General features: G+C 38.8%; 1 protein-coding gene across 2 annotated transcripts in view; it reads right to left on the bottom strand.

The window, feature by feature from the left end:
* LOC135472672 (E3 ubiquitin-protein ligase TRIM33-like) overlaps nt 1–23,802 on the bottom strand; it is a 34,466-nt gene that overhangs the window by 8,788 nt on the left and 1,876 nt on the right. Inside the window, exon 1 of one of the 2 annotated variants that reach the window (XM_064752283.1) lies at nt 12,699–12,842. The exons of the other annotated variant lie outside the window; for it this stretch is intronic. The gene's annotated coding sequence lies outside the window, so the exon portion shown is untranslated. Of the gene's footprint in view, nt 1–12,698; nt 12,843–23,802 lie in introns of those variants that run through there. 2 annotated transcript variants of the gene reach the window in all.

The raw sequence follows: 23,802 nt of genomic DNA, 5'->3' as shown, positions 1-23,802 counted from the left end.
GCATCAGTTGAGACGACTAGCCCTTGACCAAAGTGGTCGCGTGGTCCAAAACTATACCACTGGTTTGAATGCTGTGCAAGTGAAGAGTTTTATCCGCCAGATTCTTGTCCTATGTGATGAGACCATTTTTTTTCCGAGCGAAAAATCCATACCAGCGAAATATTCTGGAGAAGTGGCAAGGCGTATACACGAAGCAAGTAAATAAATTCGTCAGTTAATTTAACATCGTTGTTACGATCTCTACCAGAGCAATTTTACTTCACTGAAAGATCATTGCATGTGTTGTAGAATGGGTATGCGATGAGCGCGGATTTTCACTCTCACCTTCCATTAAGACAGACGCCTATCTTACTCAAAGGTTTAACAACCTCCTACGCCATCTTTCCAGTTCATATGCACTGAACTTTTGCCATTTTCAACATAATCAGACTATTCATAAATGAGACCGACAACATAATCTATAAGAAATTAAACACAAAAAATATCTCACCATATTCGGCTGAGCTTTTCTCCGGAAGAACTTACCGCGGTGGGGCGAAAATGCTAGCAATGAATAGATGAAGTTCACAATGACAAACTACAAGCTCAGCTTTTGTGTGCACGTAACCTTGTTATGTCAACCTGTAGGCATATATCTATAATGACTTACAAGGGCGCTGAGAACCGGTTTGTGTGCTTGTGTGTGGTTCGAGCGAATGACGATGTAAGCTAACAACATTATGGGCTCAAGCATGAACAGGGGGAAGATTACACAGTTTGCCCAGTAAACGATGAACACAAACAATAACAGCCAGATATCAGTATATGCTCCCACGGTCTCCTCGCATTGTACCAGATATCCCCATCCCATTGATATCTGAGTAGTAAATGAATAAGAAACTGAGTGAGAAACGGACAAAATGCATTCACCAGGTTGTTAACCTCAGTGTTTCTAAAGAATAATGAATATATATATATATAAATATATACAACGAACAAGTACAAATCATACTCTCACTGTAATGGTGCAGGTGATTTGGAGAGATTCGCATACTCTAGATCTATTAGTTGAAATAGACATTCATATACCAGTCTTCAACCAAAAGGGACGTTCCAAGTCAATAATCACAAGGCCAATTTCCAAAACAACGCTCAACATGAACCAGCAAGGAACTAAGAATGTATATAAAGTACGAAATTTGGACGGAATCATGCAAAGAGGAGCAGTCAATAGTTTTCATTTATGTTGGATAGACGTAAGGAATATTCCAGACGAATGAATGAAATCAATATCTAAATCACGTAACATGCTAGTTCATAAGTTGTGAAATATCGGGTGGGCATAAAAAAAATGAGCCGTAATTTGATGCTGCATTGCTCCATTATCCTTTGTCCAAACCCTTTCAAACTTTAGCCATTCAAATGTCGGGTGGGCATAAAAATGGGCCGTACTTTGATGCTGCATTACTCCATTATCCTTTGTCCAAACCCTTTCAAACTTTAAACATTTAAATGGCATGATTTTGTCAATACACTGACCAATTTTCAAGGTCATAGCTTGTACACAGGGTTAAAATGAAAACATAGCCTCAAAAACGCACGTTCCGGTGACCCACATTGCATCACCTGTCAGGGACCCATGAGGGTCGCACGGAAACTTTTACTGAGGATGAACTAAAGCACGCATCAAGGACTGCTGGAAAAAATACTCTTACTTAAAAAAAAATACTTGGGGACTCAATCAGTTCATGGAAGAAACGTTTGCGCGCCGTCTACCGAGAAAATGGAGGACCAATTGATCGCCTTTAAAAGTAAAACAAGGTAGAACATCATTTTGAAATGTCCGGAACATGCGTTTTAGACTCTAGAAAAGTCTAAAAAGTTTAGACTTTTGATTTTGGTCCCATGAACAGAAATCTTAAAGGATGAAAATTTGGTCTGTATACTTAGGACATAATGGCCTTTGAGTGTGTAAATCTTTAGAAGCTGACGTAAGAGGGTTTCGGAGATATTGAGTGTCAAAGTACGGCCAATTTTTTCATGCCCACATATATCTCAGATATGATATAAAATGTCTGTATATGATATGAGACTTGTGTATGAGATTTTGGACGCTCTGTCCATATTTACTTACAAAAGAATAAAATTCAGTGTACTTTAGAAACAGTGAAGGCGTTTGATACAATAACCTTGACACGCCGATTTTTTGCAGTAATAACGTGTGACGCTGGTTGAAATCATCACACAACATGTATGATCCAGCTGTGCAGGACCCTTCGGATATTGCTACCCAACTACGATAAATATCCGTTCATCGGAACCTTCAGCGTTACCCGCGGAATAATTCTCCATAGAGAGGCGCCTTGGTAACAAAACTATGTCTACCAGAGGTGCGCATATGTTCATCTTGGTATAATTCTGTGAAAGTCTATGAAAAATTTGTAGTACATATACAACTGTAAACCTGCAACTGTGCTATTGATGTGAAAAGCATTCGTTTACATTTCAGCAAGTGATACATATAATTTCATTTCTTATGTAATTGACATCCAGCAAGTCTTTCTGTAACCTGGTAATCTTTAAATCCTGTATAATTCCGCCTTTCTGGCGCCTGTCTACAGTGACGTTTGGCACATAAAAGTAGCCTTGGGAGAAGTCGGTCTCGAAAGAGGACCAGCACAGACACTCTACTATATGTGTGTATTTTAGTTGTGCTCAAGAATTTTTCATTTACATGACAGCGGAGGAAACCACCAAATTTCGCCCTCTACCTGACAAACCTCTCGAATTAAGGCTGCAGCCGAAACTGCGAGAGCTGGACTCGAACATGCGACCTCATTGGCCAAGGCTCTAAGGTGTGAGACAGATCAAGATCAGTTCTAATTTAAGTTTATTTACGGTTTTGGTCCTTCATTAGTGGCCTCAAACCCGAAAGACTCAAGCTTGGTTGAAGAAGTGTAGCACTGAACTCATGTAGAGAAATGAGCCATTAAGTTTGAGGAATGCTGAGATAAATGTTCATCTGAAAATTAGAAATGTTAAGGATTGTCATAGAGCACAAAGCTGTTAGTGTCACCACACCGGAGCTGTCCCCAGAAACAATGACAGAATGATAAATGTGTCTACCCAAATGATTTAATTCAGTGGTTTTTACCGCAGTGCGAATTTACTGCCACGGGAACACCCCCGCCTGACCAATTTATACGGCAATCCAAGACAAAAAGAATTACTTCTTAGTTAAAAGAAGAGGAAAACGGCTAAAGTCCTGTATTCAGACATGAAAATGCCAGGAACAAAAATTACCAGCAAGGCAACTCAGACGATAAAATGGAAAATAATACTAGACAAGAAAAGTATTTCGTTCGTCATATCTGACAAATGACTAACTTTTATGAATGGACCGAAAGCTGTCCATGGTGTTTAAAATCTATTTCGGTCAGTCTTCCTGGCTCCTATTCATTCTCAAACCACTTTTGTAGGTTTCATGCCACGTGATATGAAGACGTAAATAAATAGGTCTACTGACAACAATTTGTCTGCCGTTCATGCGAACCTAGAAGCTGATGGCCATAAATATGTCACAAATTCACTTAGTAGTGCTTAATGCTACCGGACTTCAACATTGCACTAATTTGTCTGGATGATATAACTACAGCTTAAAACAACGGCTAGAGAAGGAATGTCATCTTCATGTTAGTTATCTGCACGTACTGCACTACGAGCACTACCATCGTCATAGTAGTAACATATGTTATTGCGTTATACACAATGGCATTGGGTTCTAGAAAACTTACTAATTCAATTCCCTCAATAAATACATTGTAACCGTTAAACTACAGATGTGAGGAAAGAATGGCATTACTCTTTTCTGTATATTGTGTCTTAATGGCTGGAGAATACATAAATACATAAGGGCATGTTTACAGTGAAGCATTTGTCCCTCATTTTGTTGGTTTTACTCTGTATTTTGTGTGTCAGAACTACGCAGTATTATCCTAAACTAAACCCGAGTCTATTTGCCTCCAATGTTTTCTGATTTCAGAGACACAAAGAATATTAACATGACAGAAAGTCCCGTGAAATGTGGAAATGTTGCCATCTGTTGCGCTGACAACTCTCTAAACAACAGCCTGATGTTCCAGCTATTCCCAGCCGGTTTACGTCAATCATCTCCTCTGCAGAACAATAGGTAGTATATACAAAAATACTTCAATACAGAAATGGTCTATACGAGGGATTGACTTGTTTTTGCACAACTGTCAGTCTTGTGGATTTTTGTTGGCTTTATTTGAGGAATGTTTGAAATTGGTATACGGGATATGAAGTCAGTAAACTAAGCTAAATGATATAGACCTACGTATGCATGTACATTTATTTATTATTTATTTATTTGATAAAGAACTCAAGAATATTTCACTTATACGACGGCGGCCAGCATTATTGTGGGTGGAAACCGGGCACAGCCCGGGGGAAACCCATTACCATCCGCATGTTGCTGATAGCTCTTCCCATGTATGGCCGGAGAGGAAGCCAGCATGAGCTGGACTTGAACTCACAGCGGCCGCATTGGTGAGAGACTCCTGGCTCATTTTACGCTGCGCTAGCGCGCTAACCACCTGAGCCACGGAGGCCCCACGGTGTGATGACTTACATGTATCGATCTTCAGTGTTACTTGATTACCTATATTTATCGTATTGATTGTATGGTAACAAATAATGACAGAAAGTTCAAAATTTAAAAAATTATTGATCAAATGTGTCGATACATATAAAATGTAGGCAAATACAATTTGGTATCATGCATGCATTGCTATTGGTCAAACGTTCACCTTTTGTCGTAATATTAGGTGCTGAGTGAAATTTATAAATATCTTCATACTTGCAATCTTTCAGTTTGTTATCGCACCTATTATTTCGGCCACGATGCAGTTTGCATGACTTAATGCGTTAACATTTACATAGGCCGATGCATATGCAACCGATCGCAGTGAGAACTTTTGCCTTTCTCTGATACCCTGGGTTCATAATTCCCTTCAGGCATAGGCGTGACAACACATGTTGCAGTTAGCTTGAAATGCCAACATGCAACCCGTCCTGATAATTCGAACTGAGAGACCGTTCTAGCGCAAGGTCCTGAAACATAGCCCCCTGTAAGCACACATAGAAGCCATTTTGAAGAGCATATCACAATACCACAGTTGTACAGGCGCACAGCGGTCATTTCAAATCAGGCAAAATGGTTGGTATTCATATCACAGACTGTTCCCGTAGGATGAACATTCCAAAGACTAAATATAGGCTGTCGCAGATGGCAGGGCGGTAACGAATGCTACATCACGTGATGCGTGATATTGCCTCAGAGCTGGCAATTCCGTCTATGTACACATGTAAATATGACACCATATCGACTTGCAACGATTAACTAGCTGACTCGTACTTAAACAGCTGTTGACTGGGAGACTTGAAAACTAATACCTGGGCATTGAGTATAGAGGGTAGAGAAAACACAAGGCCCTTCTGCAGATTTTATATTCAGTAGATAACATTTGCTAAACACGTTGTAATATCTGTGAGCCGCCTAGAAAGGTGGCAGGGGGCCTTCACTGGCTTATTTGAATAAAGCGCTGTTCTCACTGCGGTTATATGGCCGCCGTACTATACCTGCATAAATCTTGTTTGCAATGTTGTGAATGTCAATAAATAAATAAATAAATAAATAAATGGTCAAATAAGAAATAAATAAACAAAGGGGGCATAAAGCCATGTTTTTGCAAACTTAACACATACGGTGTTTTCACGGCTACAAAAGCTAATCCTACGAGAAAAGGCGTGACTCGGTATCGCTGCACCAATAAAACCAAAAATAATTATAGAAGTCAACAAAGAAAATGACGAACAAAGGAAAGCGGCAAACAAGACTACATTTTATAGACGGAGATGATACCTGTGTTATTGGCTCTGAGATCATTGCCCTCCCGAGAAGCTTAGAGGGTAACTACACGTATGGAGTTTTCTCACGAGCCAGTTGAGTCGGTGTTTGCTTTCTTATGTCACTAATGGAAACAGACTGGGCTGCCAAAATGTTTTATGATGTCCTCGGGTCTTCTAATATAAAGTTCAGATTCTTTGTAGTGATAAATGAACACGTCACTTGTGTCTAATGAATTTCGAACCTATGCCGACGTTTATAAACCACGTCACATAATTCTATGCGGAATAATTCAGACAATGTCAGCGAAAAGTCAAATTCCATTCAGCGGATTTGTGTTTGTACCTTTTTCTCAGGATTCGTGCATTTTACTTACCATAATGAGGAAAAACATTCGTGTGAAATGACAGAGTTGTACACAAAGAAGAAATGTTTTACTTTCGTAACCATTTGGGCGTGTTTCGGGACATTATCATGATCTGAAGAACGAGCTGCTTGGAAACGAAATGAAGTTTTGGTGACATAGGCTAGCCCATCTCACACAGTCATTAGGTCATCCTTAAAGAAATCTTTGTTAAACGTAACGCGATTCTATCAAAAACTCAAGAGTAGTTCAGTCAATAATCCTTTGTTTAACACATGAAAAGAACAGAAAGTTTAAAGAAATTTGAATAAAAATAAACCGTTTGTATGAAAATCCCATTTATCCAACAAACATATCTTTAATGATGGCCTTGATAGTAGTGTAATGGTTCCGTATACTCTCCTCGCCACGGCTGAACCTTATACAATGTATTACTTTAAATACAAACAACAATAAGATCGCAATTTGTTAACCGACATGCTTCATGACTGTGGAATGGAATGTTGGGTCATATCGAGTCGATGACACACATTAGTAATAATGCTACCCCACATTTACGAGATGAAGAAATGACATCATACACCTTGACGACGAGAGCCATGGTACTTTCCAAGCTCTGTCTGCAGCAGTCCATCAACAATCCTGAACGTTGCAGGGGGAATTATTACGTTCAACAAGGACGGAGGTCTATATGTGTTCGATGTTGTTTATTTGCCTGTTTGCCCGATTGTCAACTTTCTGGAAAAGCTACATGCACCGTTAGGGCAATATTTTGTCCACCAATCTGTCCATTACATTTTTGTTGTTATCTGGATCTCGTTCCGGATCAAGGAGCTTGGTTTAACGATTCTTCGCCATAGCGAGATAGGACACAAATACATATTTTCTTTAGCCTCGCAGAGTATTGACCCTTTGTGCTCATCATGCGATCTGGGGAGGTAGGAATGTAGTGTGCGGATATGTACAGTTGGCTCTGGCTATGCTTTACTTTCACGGAGTGCCTTTGATTTATTTTATTGCATCGTGCTCAAGACTACTTCGCTTCTGTGGCGGCTGTCAATTTTATTTTTGGAAGAAACCCGAGTGCTCGGATCAGCCTTTGACGAGAAACTGACAACTTTTTTCTCATATTTAAAGCTCAAATTGTGTATGTCCATGAGATAGTGAGGACGGGATAATTTCGAACATTCTCTGCTCGAACCTGGAAACTGAACAAAATGCAGCATAAGTGACATATTCTTAATATTATATCTTTGATATTGTCGTTAAACCTATGTATCTCATGTTGATACGAATGCACAACATTTACAAAAAAATCGGACATGATGAGTCTAGTTAACTACAAAATATAAAAGACTTACAGCATAGTAAAAGAGAGTAAGAGCAGAGCAGCAACGACAGTGTGATAGTGGCAAACGATCGCATGTAGCCAGTGAAATATGGCCTCTTGTCAATTAATACCAGTTATATTTATTTATTTTATTTGTGTTTTATGTAGTACTCAAGAATATTTCAATTATACGACCTCGCCAAGCAATGTGGTGAGAGGAAACTGCATGTACTTGACTTGAACTCACGGCGACCGCATTGGTGGTAGGCTCCCTGCCCCACCTCAGTTATACGGTTTTATTCTGGCTTCAAGTAAATTCTTTAATTACACAAAATGCAATGATATTACTTGAGATTTATCAGACGTCTCTGATAAAAAAAAGTCCGTTGTTTTTTCAGACTTTCTACCCCTGTGGGTATTTCATACCTTTATCACCAAAGATTGCGGCCATTTCCAATGCGCGCCACTTTCTTTGTGCAACACTTTTCTTTGCGCGCTATTTTTCCCTGTGCAACACTTTCGTACTGTCTGCACGAGCTACTGTATACTGCAGTTTCTACCAGACAGTTCGTACGTAACCAGGTAATATCGTAGACAATAAACCAGGAATTCGCGCGGTTTTAATTTGCACACATGAGCCCCACACTAGACAGGTTTAGCCACATTTTCTTCCACGTGTTGATACGAGCCGAGGCCAAAATGGGATGAGCATGGAAATTAAGCGGTGAAAGTTTTCCCGTGTTCAGGTGTATATAGACTATAGCTTTCTAAGGCGGATCTAAAGTAACCGGGGTTCTTAGGCTGTGGCGTTTCTTAAACAAACACAGCACCCACGTTTTCCATTATAATTCAAGAGTGTTCATGTCAGGAGCCGGGCGTGTAGACAATTGTGGCCGTCGATCCTTCTAACAAGAGCACGAAAGGGCGAAATAGTCTCCTGCTCTATACAACTCACCTCCGTCAAATATTTTTTCAAACTATTTGTAATGAAATAATCACTTGAGGTACCTTCCGTATATCAGCTCGTGTGGAACTCTTCAGTGTTCTACGTCGAATATTTTGCAAGAATCAATTCAAAATACACAGGCGTAAAAGGTGAGGACGCAGCCCCTAGGCTGACACGCCCACTTCACTATCGTCTGTATGACAGCTAATATGGCATGTCGTCTTTTTTGATCTTTATAACACTTAGAAGTTGGTCCATCACATAGCAAGCCCTTTATGTTTGCGAACGCTACCGTATGTCCCTGCCGACATTTCAATAATGGGTGTACACTTGAAATAGAACGCTTGAATAGCAATATAGGCTAATAGGCATATAACATCAATTCAGTAGAAGTGTTGTATAATTCTGAAATGGAACAAACGCCTTATATAAGGTTGTAAAAAGAAATCGATAGAAATTTAACATTAGCTGTATTTCGTTTATCACCACTGCTAATGCTGAAATGAATAGTGTTGTTAGGTATCGCTTTTAGCTGACAAGAAATGCTTCTCAGTTGATTCCCCTGCATGCATCATGCTGCTGGTGAACGTCCTTCAAGTCAGTTTTCCCCAGTGAGGGTATCAGTAATTAGGTATCTTTCCCCGCACACTCGCAACTCAGGTTAAAGCTAAACTGACCAATGTTCTCTTCCAGTGTATGAGTGTTATGTTAACAGTTTGCCCACAAACATCATAGCAAAGACATGAATGACTAATAGACTTCTCGTCAGGCTACCTTAGGCTAGACAGATCGAACGTTTTAAATGCACCTCACCTAGTCTTATCAACTCGTTATTTAGCAACTTATTAAAGATGGAGAGAAACAGAACAAAATCAAGGTGTTAGTACAATTGCTTGGGGATGTGCCAGCGTGTCAAAGTATGTGAGACAGTCATATCAGTGTACACTGTCAAGCCTACTGACAATGACGTATTTCAATTGTTTATATCAAAATGCATCACACATCAAAACGGCCGCTGCAGCTACATCATAGCTTATGCACTAGCACATGGTGTTACTAGTCTTCCACTCATGTACGTAGTTACTTTATGATCAACTGTTAGAAGCTGAAAGTATATCACACACAACTCTTAGCCCTTGTGAATCCAAAACGAGTGGAGCAGCGGCCAAAACAATACCAGCCAATCTTTCAAGCTGAAAAATCTACTGTAAAGGTTTGGAGTGAATAGCGAAATAATGCAAAAGCATGTTGAATTAAGACTCAAAACGGATTTTGGACGTGGTATAGTGAAATGTAAATGTATCAGTATGAAAACAAATCCCATGTGCATCTGAATCTAGGCGCCATAACATACATTTGAACACTAATCATCAACCATGCTTCAAGTCAATAATCGATAGACTAGATGCCATAATTAGGTTTGAGATTTTTAACTGGACAAAATGGTACAAACGACCACCCGGTTGCCAACTCCAATGCGAACATCAACAGTGTCATAAATGGCATCTCTTTTTCTCCGAAAAAAAACATGAGAATAAAGTTAACAGCAGAAAGGACTGAAGAACAAATCGTCTGTATGAGATACACGCTAAACCTAGCCACCTGCAAAAAAGGGTACATCCACTTTCTAGCAACCAAGACATGTGATGTGTATATATATATGCCCTTTGTCACACGTTTTTCCGGAGTCGCCAGCGAACGCGTATGTTTATACATGAAAGAAAACCCTTCTGCAGCTGCAATTTTGTGTCTTTCAACTTCCTGGTCTCAACACAAATATTTGGTGTTTCCTTTTCAATTCTACAGTGCTTTCTTAGTCAATGTTGTCCTTTTGATACTGGTACATAACATTTTCACTCTATTCACTCAGAAAATACGTGAAAATGATCTACATGTATCTTCTTGCGACATCTACTACATATTATATGATTAACATGTCATTCTGTATCAGACAGATCCATGGACCACCTCTCTGGCATTCAGGGAAACAAAAACTTCCAAAGTTAGCGAACGATTAGTCCTTGTAGTCCCTGCCTCAACAGGCGCAAGATGGGCGATGTTCCGGTGTCCCACATTTATTTTAGATTGTGTTTTTGATGTAGCACAATAAACAGATATTGTAGAATAATACTGTTGAATTGTGGAGGTCGTTATCTTATATTTACCACATACACTTTCTACTGTCTGTCACAGGTCATAGTTTGCTTGTAAACGTTTATTCTAACTGGACTGCTGGTGCAGATGGTTTCCTTTCCCTCTCCAAACCATGGTCGTTCAGTGATTACATTTCTTGCAGTTTCTCATTAAATGTGGATTGTCCGTGTTTTGTGATGATGAGTGGTTTGACGTTTAGATTAATTCAAATGTATATAAAGAAGCCATTTCCGCTGACAGGGGTGCATAATTTGACTATATCTGAAGCTGTAGCCTGGAGCAGTTCCAATGTCAAATATACACGTTTCTTTGTAATGAAACCAGTTCAAGCTATCACTCAAATCCGATAATACACAGGCTATTTCCAGACTCAGTTCTGCATTTTGAGGAATAATGAGTTGACTCTTGAGAAGTTGAGATGTACATTTTCAATCCTTTATTCTACACGAGTCATTAAGTCACGCATGCCAAGTAAGCATAAAATGCTTTCAATGTAGAATGACTAATACATCCCAGATACTTGTGGTTTACTTGTTCATACATTCTCCATATTAAATGGTTTCATGCAAAATAAAAATGAAAGCGTCTTAAATAATATTCTGTTCAGGTTTGTGTGCCTGATACACAATGCGATTTATAATGATGCATGAAAGCAAACAAAATTCAGACGATGTCTGAGGAAGATGTAAATTAAAACAAAGCCTATCTGACTTCCGTTGATACGATATATGTATTGCATGCCCTGATGACTTAATAACAACTTAATTTGTAAAGGCTTTTACACGACTTTTTATTGACACTGCTCGGTGCCGGATAATATTTAAATTTATAATGATAATTTTCGTAATAAATTGACTTCAGGCCCAGTGTTACCACCGTTTTTCCAGTGAGCACCGCCTTTCTGGTATTCCCTCATCTACAATGCCATTACATAACTGCAGTTTACAGTTTAATAGGTTTAATTAGTTTACATTTAATTAAAGAGCTTTATATAAATTCTAAAAAATAAAATGCAGCTATTGCGTTCTTTTTAGGAAGGACATTCATAACCAACAAACGATACTTGTCCAAGAAGACTTGCGGGTTCTGGAAAAGACGACACCCTAGCAAGTCACATTGCACTAACCGCTCAGGTTAAATCTTCTAAGTTTGACATAAATGCAGCTATCCTGATTAGCTAAATATATTTTAAACTATATGAGGTGGTCAGGAAAACTGCTGTTTAACCTTTTCTTCTATTTTTGGACACCTGGTCAACTCATTTTAGCCAGTAAATATGTGATCGTAATAGAAATGTAATATTCTACTTTCAACATTACTAATATCTGTCCCAAATTTTAGAAGAATTAGGGTATTACCAATTTTACATCGAAGATTTCTGGATGATAACTAAGACAAAAGAGCATGACTTAGTTGGATGCGAACTCACGAACTACAAAATGACTAAAGCTAATCTTCAAGACGAGTGCTTGGCTGCAGCACTGAATGTTGGAAATGGGGTGTGTATACAGCCTGGACAGGAAACATGTGTGTTTAATACATCAATGTGTATATACCTTCCCACATGTTACAAATAACACGGTAAGATTACGTTGTAGAATCAACCTCCACGACAGAGTTCGACGGCTGGAAATGTCAAGCAAGTCATGAAGACCATGAACACACTGGTGTATAGCATGTCAACACACCCGACACAAAGATACATACACGCTTACAGACCTTATAGATCCTTATCAACAACATGTTATGTATACACATGAGTATACATGTACCTTGAGCTGGCATTAAGTATAGATCCGAAGACCCACAATATGCAGTATAAAACTAGCTGAGCCAGTGAGACTGCCTATGGCATATCTTACGTCAATTTGTCAACTTATTACGAGGACAGGAATATATAGACATACAGTTAAGAACGCCATACGTACACCACCTCAATTAAAAAAACCCATGTGGTACTGGTACAACTGTTTTACACTCGACACTACACACTTACCTATAACCACTGCACGAGGGCCGATACAATTCGAGATCCAAGGTATGTCTTCATCAACAATCGTAAGGAGCACTCAGACGTCTAGCACTATCGCCTGCAGGGGCATGTAGTGCAGTTAGCACACGGACAGTTGACGGATACACACAAATGAAGGCAACCGGAACTACCTCTGGCCCAATAGCGTTATACTTATTGTGGCTGTACAGTACCTGCAGTCACTCTGTCATCGATGGGCTGCAACGCGCATGCGTGATGTGCATTTAAATGATCGACCGCCAACCGTTACAAGGGCTGAGGACAAAGCCTCCGTGATGTGACCTGGTTCATGATGATGGTTTTATGAGTAGCCGTGTCATCTCGCCGCGCTGGCGCTCACCTTACAGCTTTTATTAGCATTTTGAAACGTACAAGGTTTAAGCTATTGAGATAAAGTAACAAAGGAGGCAGAAGAGAGAAGAGTTTTCAGTAAACATGAGCTAGATTTAATTTTATTATGTAGTGGGTAGTTTTTGTTGACTTGACTTTACCTAAGGTAAATTGAAATGAAAGCACATCCCTAAGTTCATCGCTGAAAATACACTGCTGGTTGGGAATAAAAAGGTGTCTGTAAGTTTTTAATAACTGTATCAGGCCTGGAACTACTCAGTCTATCACGCTGATGATGGAGTGGGTGACAAAGCAGGTTGGCGATACCCGTTTTGCCACAAAAATTGGCAAAGAAAAGACCATCAACTTTAACATTTCTGCCTTTTGTACATTCACTAGCGCAAAAAAGGCTTGGAGAATTTCTGAGAGATCCCTCATTCAAAGATTCTCTCTGAAGCATGTGTTCTTTGAGAATGTTAGTCGACGCCATTTTGTTTTCTGACGCCCAGAACACCTGAGTGAGAGTTTATTAATAAACATGTTTTCTTTTCCTTTGTTCTTCCTTAAATGACTGCGGAAGCAAATAGGTGACAAGAATCTCTATTTTCGCTCTTGGTTAAGATCTTATCAGTAAAGTGGATGACGTCAGGACAGTGTAATGAATAAGCGTTGTGGTTATGTCTATATAGTTGGGTTTTTCATATTAAATACAAGTTTTATTTTAGAAGAAATGAAATTCCGACGATTTAATTTATTCGTCGTACCTTTGTGGTTAGCTGCCCTGATGATGTTTAGCATGCATGGATGCGCTTATGTAGAACCTAAAGAAAAACACGAACTGATGCTAATAACAAAATGTCTTTGCTCTTCTAGACTGTGTATTGAATATGTCAGTCCACATCTTTATTTATACTGGGATTTCAGTCTCTAATAAACAGACAAATAATTTTTCAAGCTGTGTGGAACAATTAGGGTATTACTCCGTATAATAAGCTACGTATAATAAAATAGAAAAGCTATACCAGACTAAACGCGAGAGCATCAGCGTACTTTTGATCCTTATAACCATTGATATTGCTAGGATAATAATGTACAGCCCAAAATTAATCCTAAAACATTGTCGGTTTCAATGTTTTTCACGTAGACTTCTTAAAACGTGCTACACGAAAGCTTCCTCAAACGGTGTACATGTAGCGCAGTTCAAACAACCGTCTCAAAACACCTTCACTAGATCACACATGTGGACGTGACTGGCAACAAAATCAGCTTTTGCTTGACGGCTGTTGCTTGAAAGCTGTTGCAACTACAAAAGCGCAAGATTATGACGTGTAATTTGAAACACCCACAATGTGCCAAAGCTTCATTAATATGAATGATCTACATCTAGGTATAGCAGCATTTCCGGTATTATGTGATTCTTCTAAAGAAATCTATGCATTTTAAAAAAAATTTCTATTTGTGTACACTTCTCACCGGAAGTGAATTAAAACCTCAGGGCCATGCAGTTTTTTCTTAACCATCCTTCATTATTACCTGGACATCAATTAACCTGGTAAGTGAAGGCGATCTTCAAGTATCGTCATGCAGAACTTCTGATAAAAAGCATGACTATATTGGTGGAAATAGGATAAACCCCAAAACGCCATGCATATATGATTACATTTTCTTTAAAAAGGCCATTCCATTTGGATTGCAGGGTAGTGGTTCTTGATGGTAATATCTCATATCATAGGGAACACGGTCGATATTTCAAGCCGAAAATCCACGCTACATTTCAAAGCGAAAATCAAGGTGACGTGACAGACATTTTGTACATGATTCATAGGGTATAATGGATGTTCCAAGTCCATTAGTACCAATTTCGAAAGATGAAAGATGAGATGTATGTTCTAGGATAGCTTATAAAAGTATGCACCTCTGTTGCACTTTGACTGCAACTGTTCACGTATTCAACGAGGCCATTTTAGTAAACTCGATGCAGATACTGACCTCTAGAGCGGAAATGAGTCAGATTTACTGTTTAGAATGGCTGTCTGTATGTATGATCAGATTTTTACATCATACTTTATAATTTTTCAGTCACAGGACGACGTAGTGTCATTAGATGCGTGCACATGTATGTACTGTGTACTCTTGTTGTACAGCGAGTCCATACCGCCAAAGTGCTGCCGCCACCGAAGTATAATGCCGAAGACACCAGACGTGACACTCCAGCCAGTCACATCATACTGAAACGGCGCCAACCACTCCTGTTTCTTCGGTGTAACTTCCCAGTGCTGAGCACCTAGCGGGGTAGCAGCAAGAAAAAGCCTTTTTCTATCGACTAGATTGGAGTTTGATCCCAGATCCACGAAAACTTGTGATTTTATGTAGGGTATAAGGCTTTGCAGCATTACAGTAAGTACAACCTACTTTTTGGGAATTGTTATTCCTACTTAATTGTAGGGTGCACAATCTGACCACGATTTTTTTAAACTCTATTTTCTACAAGTTAAGTTTATTACAAAAAAATCTTGTGACCGATTTCTTTTCGGTCATTACTGTCACACTATACTCTCCAAAAAAAACCGTTCATTTTGTGTGTTTAACGCATGCTTTAGCGAATGGTCAGTTCAGGCCAGTTCAACTGTAGCCATACCTGACCCACTTTCGGACATTTATGGGGAACATCCAACCACTACACACAATAACGAATCTGTTTTAGTAGCCTGGTATATTTAGTTCACAATAGTAAGTCATTCACGGATAGTCAGAAACGCGGTCAACTATCCTAGCTTTATAAGGCTTTTAAGGTAGATGGAAAACATCATACATCTAAACATTAATGCCACAAAACTGTTTGCTAATATAAGTATGTTGTGAAACATCCCCCTTGGGCAAGCTACTCAGCGCTCAGGGGGATGTGATATACCTACAACAGACCACAGTGATATACCTACTACAGACCCCAGTGATATACCTACTACAGACCACACAGTGATATACCTACTATAGACCACAGTGATATACCTACTACAGACCCCAGTGATATACCTACTAGAGACCACAGTGATATACCTAGTACAGACCACAGTGATATACCTACTACAGACCATAGTGTTATACCTACTACAGACCACAGTGATATACCTACTATAGACCCCAGTGATATACCTACTACAGACCATAGTGATATACCTGCTATAGACCACAGTGATATACCTACTATAGACCACAGTGATATACCTACAACAAACCACAGTGATATACCTACTACAGACCACAATGATATACCTACTATAGACCACAGTGGTTATATTAGTGGTTAGCTGTCATGTATAAGCCTATTGATATTGCACAAAGTGTAAGGTCTCTACTGTCATATAGGAAACATACAGCAGTATTGTTTGAACTTGAAATTGGCATGGACTTAAATAATGACTTTGAAACGCATATACATAGAACAAAAAGATGTTTTTGTACATTTAGTAATTCGCACTCTGAATATATAACAGATAAACATTTCGTACTGCTTTGTAACTGCCGAGCGATTGCGTATGTGTTTCAGCTTGTGGGGTTTCACTTTTGTTTTCCGTATTTACTGTTACAACAGATTCATCAAGTACGCAGAGTAAATATTCCGTGGAACATGATAATTTTACAAATGGGATGGACTTCAAATGGAATCAGTGTCAAAATATTTTTCGTTTCATTTGCTTTATGTTCTTATTGTTTGTTGAATTCTTCTAATAACATGTTGTGTATAGCTTACAATCACATGTAGGCCTACTCCATGGCTTGTGTTCACACCAGAAGCAGCTGGTGCATCCGTTTCCACGAAAATGTTAGAGACCAACGGCATCATGCGTAGGGCATATTCACTGACAGTAATTCATGAGATATTTACTTTACATCTGGTTGCAATCTGTGACCATGTAATACTAATATTCTTCGAAAATCAGGAATTGAGTGCGATATAGCAAACCTCCAATAATACGGTATCAGTTCGGTGGCCTAATGGTTAGAGCGTCCGCCTCAAAGACGGAATACAATCTAGGTATTGAATTCAATATTTGCATTCAATCTAAAAATGTGCATTCTCAATCAAAAGTCAAAACTGCAGGGGCCAGTTAAAAGTGTACTAAGGTTAAGCTAGGTTTAAGAATAATACCAGTCCCATCCTAAAACAAAGCAAATGACACTTCATTCTGGCCTAAAGTCAATACCGGGCTATGTCCTATTACACCAGTAACGCAAATCTCGAAACAAATAAGAAATGTCTTGAAATCAAGGCATGCAAATGTCTTCCTGAAGAAGCTGGCATAACAAGCTGGTATTTTTTTTTATCATTTAGCAAGTCTAACATCTCCGTATAAATGACAGATCAGGTAAGTTGGTGCCTAATGTTCCGCAAAACGTCGTTTAACACAAACTACAAAAGAATTAAGAAAGTTACGAAAATGGGACGGAATAATGCAGGGAGAAACAGTTTTCAATGATATTGAAAAAACTCAAGGAAAGTTCTAGGCGAATGGGTGAGATCAGTATTCAAATCGTGTACCATACAGTATATAAGCCGATAATAAAATACGTATCTCAGTTGCGTTTTGATTGCTAATGTTCATATGTGCATCGTGTAGATGTAACATAATATAAATACGTGCCACAGGTACCTTGCACATTTACCACTATGTGTAGAGCTTTTCTGAAGATAAAGTCCAGATAGCATGCTATATAAATATCTGTGTAAAACACTCTTTGTGCAAACGGCATAAAAACCCATAATAAGAAGAAAAAAAGAACTTACAATTAAAACTAGGCCTAATGAACAATTTGGGCTGTAGCCTTGGTATCAATAACCTTCAGCTTTACAACAAAGCCTGTTTACAGTTTAATGAACCTTGAGGCTGATTTGCTTCATATCAGAAAAAAAAATCACATTCAAAGCAAAACGGTTAAAGCGAGAACACGAGATGTCTGTCTTTCAAACTGTTTATAATATACGAGTTAATTTTACACAATTGAGCGCTTGATTGCACTTCTATGACGATTAAGGCTATAAAACCTTAAAACAAAAGGTCTGGAATATGAGAAATGCTTTAGGATAAAGTGCCTTTGCACGATGAAAAATAGATTTCTCGCATCTGCGCAAACACAGGAAAAAAGTTGTTGACCTTGGTTTGAATTGGCCGTCCAGAGTAGCGTCCCTTGTTTGCCTGTTTCAAAGGTCTGGACACAAAGCCGTAATGATAGCTCTGACAGCTTAATACGTGACGGCCTGTTGCACTCCGTATCTTTGTATATGTCTTTAAATGCGTAGATATACCATGTCGAGAAACATTCACACTAAACGTTGTAACTTAATAACATTACTGTTTTAAGATATCAACATTCAACTCCTTTCCGCATTGACGAAACAATCCCAGACGTAGCCCAAATGTAAATGTAGGAATTTTATTTACCTGTGCTTTAGTTGTAGAGAGGCACGGTGTGGAATGAAACACTTTCTCAAAATGGTATCACAGACAGAAAATGTGCCCAGCGAAGCGTGGTTTCAAGACAAACTAAAAGAATAAATAAATGTCGGTTGCACCAAAAAGATATGCATGATCATTGATTCACAACCAGCAGTTAATTAAGGTCTAAAAATTGACTCATAATTACACAGCCCTTTTTCTCTCTAAACATTCCATAATGTTTCCAGTTTTGTAAAAGTATGTTTATGTTCACAAAACACCCATATGATTCAGTAGATAGGAAGCTGAACGCCTGGAGCTTGGTGAGCTCAATATAAAATAATTGAATCGAAAAATAAAGTGTTTTATTTTTCTTTGGGGCTCGGTAATTGAGGAATATAATTGCAGCAATAAACGGATATCATCGCCCAGACAAAATAATTTATTTTCGTCATCTATCAGAATTTATCATGGCTCCATGACTGGGGTTAAATAATGTTCAGTTTAAGTAAATGCAAATTTTATTTCATCACCTTGAAACTAAAATGTAATTAAGAATTACATGCTCACATTTTAAAGGAAGCGAATTGTGCCGTGAAAAGATTAATTATTTGCACATTCGTGTGAAATAAAGCTCTCAACCAGAGCTGGGAGGGTTTAGCAGTTTGAAATAGGTTATAGCCTGTAGCGTTCACATCGAGGCATATCATAAAAACAAGGAAAAGCAAACTTGTTATACCTTCATTAATACCATACACAGGACACATTTCCCTCCTGCAAATGCAGGTGATTTTCGGTGAGTGTCCTTTCTGGGCGGACGGTGTATCTTTGCACATGCGCACATACCACCGTTCTTAATTCTTGTCAGCGTATCTGCGTACCTTAGTTACGATGCTATAGTCTAAGAAACGACAAGGTTCATTTGATGCAAACATTTTTCTCTTCCTCACTGAGTCATTCCACTCAAGCCATACACACGAAGATAAGTGTGAAAGACATTTCTGTTGCATTTTTTGAACCCGTCCTGGATTTTATTTATAAAACTGTGTTTAGCAACACAAATATGACATTAGCATAATGCAACGGTTTTGTTTGACCTATTGCCATTTTTCTACAAACAGAACAAGGTTTTGCTTCGTTCACCCTTTGTTTTTGTTGGACTGTCAAACGTGACAACATAGACGTTTCAACCGTAAAATTCCGCTTGTTCTATCAATAACATAACACAGATATTGATAAGCAAAACATTTGTGTCATTGTGTTTGATCTCATATGTGGTGTAGTTTGTTGCAACCATTGGTTCGAATCCGACATTCGTGTATGGCTCATCCATGCAACAGTTTGTTGAATTAGCGCTTACCGTAAAATAAAGCAGGCATTTACTTAAAGATCGCATTACACTGATCTCAAATTCCCTCTGGACTTTATCGCTTGCTTTTACCTCGTCCAAATGTCGTGGTTCCAAACAAAACCTAACTCTAACATTAACTCACAAGCAAACAACATGGGACACCAGTGGAAAACAAGACAAGAAGGATGTGGGGGTGGGGGTGGGGGGGTTGAGGGGTGGAGGCATCGTTCGATGATGATTACTGAAGAGCACTGAATATTGCTGATGATTACTGAAGAGTACTGAACATTACTGAAGATTACAGAAGAGTACTAAAGGTTACAGGAGAGTACTAAAGGTTACAGGAGAGTGCTGAACATTACTGAAGATTACAGAAGAGCACTAAAGGCTACAGGAGAGTGCTGAACATTACTGAAGATTACAGAAGAGTACTAAAGGTTACAGAAGAGTGCCAAACATTACTGAAGATTACAGAAGAGTACTAAAAGTTACAGAAGAGTGCTGAACATTACTGAAGAGTACTGAATATTGCTGATGATTACTGAAGAGTACTGAACATTACTGAAGATTACAGAAGAGTACTAAAGGTTACAGGAGAGTACTAAAGGTTACAGGAGAGTGCTGAACATTGCTGAAGATTGCAGAAGAGCACTAAAGGTTACAGGAGAGTGCTGAACATTACTGAAGATTACAGAAGAGTACTAAAGGTTACAGAAGAGTGCTGAACATTACTGAAGAGTACTGAATATTGCTGATGATTACTGAAGAGTACTGAACATTACTGAAGATTACAGAAGAGTACTAAAGGTTACAGGAGAGTACTAAAGGTTACAGGAGAGTGCTGAACATTACTGAAGATTACAGAAGAGTACTAAAGGTTACAGGAGAGTGCTGAACATTACTGAAGATTACAGAAGAGTACTAAAGGTTACAGAAGAGTGCCGAACATTACTGAAGATTACAGAAGAATACTAAAGGTTACAGAAGAGTGCTGAACATTACTGAAGAGTACTGAATATTGCTGATGATTACAGAAGAGTGCTGAACATTACTGAAGATTACAGAAGAGCACTAAAGGTTTCAGGAGAGTGCTGATGGTTACTGAAGAATAGCGTGAGGTTTTATGTCAAACGCATGAATATTCCTCACCTATGGGAAAGTGGTCAGCTTGATGAGCTAATGGGAGTCTTCATTGCTGTTACAATGCAGTGCTTGTGGTGGGGCTGTGATAGACGTCTATCTTAATACTAGGTCTATCTTAATCTACCTAATCTATCTAATCTAATACTACCCTACTGCTATGGGCAAACACACACCAAAACAAAAGACTAGATATACATATCTTTGTTAAATTAAAGATAGGAAGTAGTTTTACGTGTTTCCCATTGAGCAAACAGGGTAAAGACAAGGCAAATCGCGCCTGGAAAACTGAAATTTGCAATGCCGTTATCTCACGGTACTCAACGGTCTTGGACAGTACTGCTTGGTTTACTACATGTTGTAACTGTAAAGTGCCGTGGGGAGAAAGCTTTCCGTGTACTTGAGAAACAAGTCAAGCACTGTTTTCGATTGTTCAAAGAGCAGACATTTTATACATTGACCTACAATCAAAATAGTTATAAAAATGGTTCAGCTTTCCTGCACAGTGCTTCAAAATTGGATATAATCTTTGTCATGATTGATAGAAATATGATGGAAATATGGAAATAGGCCATAGCAGTTTTGCTCTATCTCATCTTACCGGTTATTAATGTAATGAATTAAAAAGAAAAGATGGGGTGTGTAACTTGCTACTGTTTAGACATTTACATAAATAAAAACCTAACTGAGGCCAGTTGCAAATGGAGACCGGATTTCACCTGTTTCATGTAACCATTTGCCAGTGACACTGTCGTTCCTGCACTGGTTTTGCTCTCTATGCTGTAAGTCTTTTATGCTGCTCTGGTTTTACTCTATGTGCTGTAAGTCTATTATACTTCTCTGGTTTTACTCTCTATGCTGTATGTCTTTTGTAGTGCTCTAGTTTTACTCTCTATGCTATAAGACTTTTGAACCGCTCTGGCTTTACTCTCTATGCTGTAAATCTTTTATTATATTGTAAGAGTTGAGAAGTTTGGCAGATGATAAGAGGAGCGCAAAATTAACTCTGGTAGAACCAGATACTTATACATCTGTACACATGAATAGCTCCGTGTCATCTACAGCTTATTAATGTGCTGAACGAACTTATTCTCCAACAATAGATCTATTCTCTGTCTTATAGACAGGTTCAGAACACCTATGCAGCCCTTGAATAAAATTATAGAGACGTATTGACAGACACGATCACTGATTAGGCAAGATATCTGCACTTGATAAACCTGGTGTCTGCTCTGTGAAATCACAACACAATTTACTCATGTCATACACCTACTGGGAGTTTTAAGGAGTTCTGTCAGTAAGCGTAATTCTATCCGAAAACCAACCCAGACAATAAAACTTCGCCTGGGTGCTAAGTAACAATCACAAATTACATATAAATCAGCAACAGAAACCGGTAAAACCACTGCCCTTCGAAACGGTTCTGACAGCTGGATTCGAACCTGGTACCCTTTTCGTTAAGGGGTGGGTTACTTCAAAATTAAAAACATAATGCATCAGACAGAAGCACAGAGCAGCGAATGCAAAAATATAGAACAAGATGCAACGAAAAAGAACACTTTGTAACAAAAAGAAGCATAGTGTGAGAACATAGAAAAAAATTTGCAACATTAGCATCACCAGAATGAGAATGTTCTGTAACACATGGCAACACATCCTGGCAGAACGTAACATAATACAACGCTATATACAAACAGAGCCTGATTATTCATCTACGGTTTTGTATAATTTGACAATTAAGTGATAACCGTTCTTTTAATGTCTTTATTATGCTGATACCCGTTACATGCAGGTATTTTAACATCAACCTGCTTGTATTATTTACCGTGTCACATTGACTATACAGCATTATAGATGAACAACGAATTTGTATTGGTTAAAATTTAAATGTGACAGTTACAGGAGCGTGAAATTTGTAAACATGTTTGCATTGCGAATCAGCTGTCCGTAACGATACTGAAACCTTTGTAACACCTAAGCTCTATGACGGCGCACCTGTGGGTGAGCTGGAAAGTTACGTATTCGACTGCGTGAGAGGTATATGACACACCTATAGATCCATACAACGGCCTCAGGAAGTCAGCGGTGTTGTAGTTTTGTGCACCGTATTGCAAAATACTTGTACTTTGAAAGGGCTGGTGGTAACTTCACTGTATCATTTTTCGTCCACCTGAACCCAGTTTCTCAAAGCCGCGTAGGACATTTTTTTTTTATCGTACATTTGTCGTACGGTATTTTGTACGCCTGTGTTACAGTACCATTGGCCTAAATGTGCGATTATCGTACATGTGCGACATCTCTGTGAAACTGGGCCCTGTACTTAGTGTTACCTTAGAAGGGACATAACGACAGCCGTCTTTCAAAATTAAGGTTTCCTGTAATTTAGATAATGCAACCAAGAGTCCTTTTCATCAAACAGGTGAAAGAGTTCTGTTTTCGAGCTTACTGAGCCTACTTGATGTCTATCTGGTACATGTAGGCTAGTTACCATAGTTTTCGCTGACTACCATAGTACATTGACCTAATAATTTAGTATGCATGAGAACCCTTGGTATTAACTTGATCCATAAATAATGCTGCTTAATAGATCCTTTGTTTACACTAAATGAGTATTACTGTTTATACATGTATGTGTGTTTACGGTATACTCCAACATAAACCAACAATTTCGGCGTGATGTCCTTCATGAGGTCATGTGTTTACAGCAATTGAAGCAAAGCCCGTTAAGCATGAGTTGCCCAATTTTGCTTTTAGCCACGGTGCTCGGGGCAGTTTAAGTTGCTACCATAAACGCATTTAGGTGAACGGTTAG

The sequence above is a fragment of the Liolophura sinensis genome, chromosome 8, assembly GCF_032854445.1.
Source record: "Liolophura sinensis isolate JHLJ2023 chromosome 8, CUHK_Ljap_v2, whole genome shotgun sequence".
Taxonomy (NCBI): Eukaryota; Metazoa; Mollusca; class Polyplacophora; order Chitonida; family Chitonidae; genus Liolophura; species Liolophura sinensis.
Note: the sequence above shows the minus strand (reverse complement) of the source record. Positions and strands in the feature narration are given on the sequence as shown.